Raw genomic sequence first — 6162 nt, forward strand, 5'->3', positions numbered from 1 at the left:
GGAGCCCTGAGACACTGCCATATTCCTTCATACTACAATAGGGAGTTAATGGACAAGCTCCAAAGACTCCAACAAAAGAACATGAGTGTAGAGGTTATAGGCAAAAGATGGAGCTTTACATGATGAGAGACTCTATTAGGGGGGAAGAAACCACCACCATAGCTAGGTTCCTCAACAGTCTCAGTCCTGAGATAAGGGATACAGTGGAACTCTTACCTTATCGGGACTTGAATGACTTGATCCAACTCTGTATAAAAGTTGAACAACAAAATTTGAGAAAGGAATCAAGTCGCAAGGAGAGTTCTTACTCTAACTCTTATCCCAAGAAAAAGTACATAAGAGAAAGGGAGGATAGTCTTTCAAAAGATAAATCCAAAGAAACTCCCAAAACTGTAGGAAAAGATGTGTCTACCTCACAACCTCGCAGTATAGATATTTAGTGCTTTAAGTGTCTTGGTAGAGGCCATATAGCATCCCAATGCCCAAATAGGAGAACCATGATCTTAAGAGGGAGGGATGAGTATAACAACCAAGAAGATGAGTTTAGTGGGGAAGAAGAGAAGGAAGATAGTGAGGGGGCATATCCTTGTGAGGCAGAATTAATGATGATCAGAAGAACCCTCAACAGTCACCCTAATGTGAACCATGAAACACAGAGAGAGAACATCTTTTATACAAGATGCAAAGTTTCATAAAACATTTGTTCTCTCATTGTGGATAGTGGCTCTTGCTGCAATTATTGTAACACTAGGATGGTTGAAAAACTTAATCTACAATTAGTACCTCATCCAAAACCTTACAAACTTCAATGGATAAATAAAGATCGGAAATTAACTGTAGATAAGCAGGTAAAAGTCAGTCTTTCTGTGGGGAACTATAAAGATGAGATTTTATGTGATGTAGTACCCATGGAAGCTTGTCACATCTTATTGGGAAGACCATGGCAATTTGACAAGAAAACTATCCATAATGTTCTTACCAATGAGATAATTTTTACTCATAGGGAGAAAAAAATTGTACTATATCCTTTAACACCTTCACTAGTGGTAAAGGACCAAGTACAAATGAAAATAAAAAGAGAAATAGAAAAACCCAAAAGAGACCTTCGAGAGAAAGCTAAGGCGTGAGAGAAGAGTGTTCCTTCCCACGGGTCATTCAGAAAGAAGAAAAATTTGAAAACAAAATTGAAAAGATACTTCTATCTGAACAACCTTCAGGCCTCCTTCTTTGTAAAGGAATACTTGCATGCATTGCCACACTTTTTAAAGTTTGTGAGCTACCTCCTCAAGTCCAAAAACTTTTAAAAGAATTTGGTGATGTATTCCCTAAGGAAGGACCCATTGGACTCGACACTCCTTTACCTTTTGCAAGTGCTCCTTGGGAATATATGAGCATGGATTTTATATTAGGATTCCCTAGGACATAAAGAGGTTTTGATTCCATCTTTGTGGTAGTGGATAGGTTTAACAAGATGGCTCATTTCATACCCTGCAATAAAGTGGATGATGCTAGCAACATCTCTAAGCTCTTCTTTAGAGAAGTGGTAAGACTATATGGTTTACCTAAGACCATAGTTTCGGATAGAGATCCTAAATTTGTAAGCCATTTCTGGAGAACTCTCTGGGAAAGGCTTGGAACTAAGTTGAATTTCTCTACTTCTTGTCAACCTCAAACGGATGGACAAACTAAAGTTGTAAATAGATCTCTTTCCACTATGCTTAGATCAATCATGAAGGGAAACCACAAATCTTGGGATGAGTGCCTTTTGTTAGAATTGATGGCTTAAACAAGAAGGGGGTGAATTTTTTTATGAAAGATTTTCGCAAAGACTTGGTTTAGAATGAATCTTTAACAAACAATCCAAATAAGCACTTAAGGAAAGCAATCAAACAGAAACTGTTATCAAAATTTTAACCGGTTAAAACTTCATTTTAATCGATTGTTTATACCAGCAACAGAAATGAATTAACACAAACAGTTATAGAGAGTTTGAGAGAAGAGTGATTTACACAATATGTTTATACTGGTTTACTCAATCCTTAAACTACATCCAATTCTCAGACAATCCTCTGAGTTCCACTAGTAATCAAAACCAAATTACAACACACACCACAAAGAGGTGACTTTGAATCCCACAAAGCCCACTCACCCTCTTTGCAACACTTCACACCTTAAGACAGAACAACCTTTGTCTTTACAGGATTTCAAACACACACAGTATATAAAGGAAGTACAATTACAAGAATCTACACAAGGATAGATAACACTTGGATTTACAAAAACCATAAGCCCTATGATCAGATCTTGTTACCACAAAAAAGCTTGAACAACAATCTTGCACTTTGAAAAACTCCTATAAAAAACAAATCTCTTTCTTTGATCTCAAATTTGTATCAATACTTGTTATATTTGAATGTATATTTTGCTTTGAAAGAGAGGCTATATTTATAGCACTTGAAATGTAGTTGTTTAAGGCAGTTCTAATCACTGAATCAGTTAAAACAAGTTTTGAAAAATCTGTTATCAAAACACACATTTAACTGCTTGAAACCACGATTTAACCGGTTGAATGAGTCAAGCAGTTGCATAACTAGTTCCAAAAGAAGTTTTAAAAACCTCAAGCCAGCTAAGTGACAAACAACCGATTATCTTGATGATTCAACCGATTGTTTTCCCTTTGCTTGGAAAAAAACTTTGTTTCTTTTAAAACTGTTTGATCAAGCTTTGTGTAGGAATAAGATCTGATCTTAACAAAGATTCTAAACAACCTAATATAAACCTAAACCAAAAAGAAGCACAACTTCAGGCTTCATGTGGATTTGAAACATCAAAGCTCTCATGTTCAACAATCTCCCCCTATTTGATGGAGACAAATCCTTGGGATGCTTTTAGGAATGTTCTTTGTTTAGAATTTGTTCAACCTACATTCATGAGCAAACAAAGAAACACAGGGTAATCTATTCCAAATCAAATACGCACTAGAAACCAGTTCTCTCTTGGTGATTTCCAAAACAGGAACATCAGCCAATTCAGATGAGAAACCAACAAACATACATAGGTGCAAAACAGATAAACAACAGTTATTTCACAGGAATAACCGGTTGAAATTTTGTATATCAGAGGTTAATATTTTTAACAAAATTCAAATTTAAACTAGTTAAAACAGTTCATAGCAACATGTTCAAAGCAATAAAGAAAGCAGTTAATAAGAACATTACAAAACCAACTTCTCCCCCTATTTGTCTCACCTAATAGACAAAAGGCAGGATTAAAAACAACTTTAAGACAAGGCATGCATATCAATTATACCCAATTCATTCCTTAGAGAATAGAACTTATCCTTGGATAGAGGCTTGGTAAAGATGTCTGCAAGCTGACTTTCTGTTGAGACAAACTTAATTTCACAATCTCCATTGTTGATATGATCACGGATGAAGTGATGCCTAATCACAATATGCCTTGTCCTTGAGTGTTGAACCAGATTTTTCGTCAGAATTATGGCACTCGTGTTGTCACACAACAAAGGAAATTTGTTAATCTTTAATCCAAAGTCTTCAAGTTGTTGCTTGAACCACAAAATCTGTGCACAACAGCTTCATGCAGCTATATATTCAACTTCAGTTGTTGATAAAGCTACACATGCTTGATTTTTACTGTGCGATGAAATGAGGCTTGATCCAAGTAGGTGGAATATTCCACTCGTACTCTTTCTGTCTAATTTGCAACCATAACCCCATGGATGTTGTGCCTTTCAGATACTTCAGGATCCTCTTGGTAGCTTTAAGATGTGATTCCTTGGGACAAGATTGGAATCGTGCATAGAGGCAGACAACGAACATTATATCTGGCCTGCTTGTCATAAGGTACAGTAGAGAGCCTATTAAACCTCTATATTTGGTTTGATCAACTTGTGGTCCAGCTTCATCACCATCTAAGTAGCAATTTGTTGACATAGGCGTCGTTGCAGCTTTACAGGCTTCCATCTCGAACTTCTTGAGTATGTCGTTACAGTACTTGGTTTGACATACAAAGATACCTTCTTTGGATTGCTTGACTTGCATTCCAAGGAAGAAGGAAAATTCCCCCATCATTGACATCTCGAACTCTGCCTACATAGCTTTGACAAAATCCTCACAAAGTTTTGCCAAAAATAATATCATCCACATATATTTGTACTAAGATAACATCAGAATCAGCCTTTTTAATGAACAAAGTTTTATCAACCTTCCCTCTTTCATATTGATGAGATAGAAGAAAGTGACTTAGCCTTTCATACCATTGTCGTGGTGCTTGCTTGAGGCCATACAAGGATTTCTTTAGCTTGTACACATGATCAAGATGCTTATGATCTTCAAACCCAGGTGATTGTGAAACATAAATCTCTTCATTTACAACTCCATTGAGAAAAGCACTTTTCACGTCCATCTAAAGTAATTTGAAACCACACATGCAAGCAAAAGCTAAAAAAAGTCTTACAGCTTCTAACCTTGCTACCAGTGCGAAGGTCTCATCATAGTCAATTCATTCAGCTTGGTTGTAACCCTTGGCAACGAGCCTGGCTTTGTTCCTTGTGATGATGCCTGAGTCATCCAACTTGTTCCTGAAAACCCATTTTATACCTATTACATTCATCTGGGTTGTTTTAGGGACAAAGGACCACACATCGTTTCTCACAAACTGGTTGAGCTCCTCATGCATTGTTGTTGTCCAGTGCTCATCCTTGAGTGCATCACTGACTGATTTTGGTTCAATCTTGGAAACAAAAGTTGTATGGTTGCAGAAGTTTGCCATACTCCTTCTCGTGGACACACCTTTGTTGATATGGCCAATGATATTGTCAAAAGATAGGTCTATTGGGATCCTCCACTCCTTTGGTAGATCATCCTGTTGTAGATTTTCAATCGGTTGTTTCGCAGAATCAACCGGTTGAATTTCTGTGTTGTTGTCAAGATTCTTCAGGAAGATGTTCTATTAATCTTCTTCTGTGTTGATCTTTGCTAAACCTTGTTCAGACTTGTTAGTTTCATCAAAGACAACATATATAGATTCTTCAACAACCATAAGCTTTTTATTATAGACCCTATAAGCATGGCTAGATAAAGAGTAACCAAGAAAGATACCTTTGTCTGATTTAGCATGAAACTTACCCAGACTATCTTTGTCATTGTTTAGAATGTAGCACTTACAACCAAAGACCTTCAGATGGCCTGTGTTTGGCTTCCTTCCATTCAATAGTTCATACAGGGTTTTCTTCAAGATAGGTCTGCTTAGCGCATGATTCATCACATAACAAGCAATACTCACAGCATCAACCTAAAAGCACTTAGGTTGGGAAGAATCATTCATAATAGTCCATGCAAGCTCTTCTAGAGATATATTCTTCCTCTCCACCATTCCATTTTGTTGGGGTGTTCTTGGTGCAGAGAAGTTCTGAAAGATTCCTAACTTGTTGCAAAAGTTGATGAACTTCTCATTTTGAAATTCCCCTCCATGATCACTCCTGGTAGCTCCAATGTTGCTGCAACATGTGTTATGCAGCCTTTTTGCTAGCTTTTTGAATTCTGGATATGCTTCCTTCTTTGAGTGTAGGAAAAGAGTCCAAGTAAACCTGGAAAAGTAATCTACAACCACAAGAGCATACAGATTTCCTCCACACGAGTCAAGCAATTGCATAACTAATTTAAAAAGCAGTTTTAAAAACCTCAAGCCAGCTAAGTGACAAACAACCGATTATCTCGATGATTCCACCGGTTGTTTTCCCTTTGCTTGGAAAAACACTTTGTTTCTTTTAAAACTGTTTTATCAAGCTTTGTGTAGGAATAAGAACTTATCTTAACAAAGATTCTAAAGAACCTAATCTAAACCCAAACCAAAAAGCAGCACAACTGTAGGCTTCATGTGGATTTGAAACATCAAAGCTCCCATGTTCAACACCTTTCTCGTATTGAGTTTGCATATAATAGAGTAGTTCATAAAACTACTAACATTTCTCCATTTGAGGTTGTATATGGGTTCAATCCTCTTACTTCTTTGGATTTTTTACCTTTACCTAATCCACAAGATTTTGTGCATAAGGTATGAGTAACAAAGGCAAAATTTGTAAAGAAAATGCACAAGAGGATTAAAAACAAAATACAGTAACAAACAGAGAAATACACGAAA

The sequence above is a fragment of the Phaseolus vulgaris genome, chromosome 1 (assembly GCF_051622355.1).
Source record: "Phaseolus vulgaris cultivar YP4 chromosome 1, ASM5162235v1, whole genome shotgun sequence".
NCBI classification, from domain to species: Eukaryota; Viridiplantae; Streptophyta; class Magnoliopsida; order Fabales; family Fabaceae; genus Phaseolus; species Phaseolus vulgaris.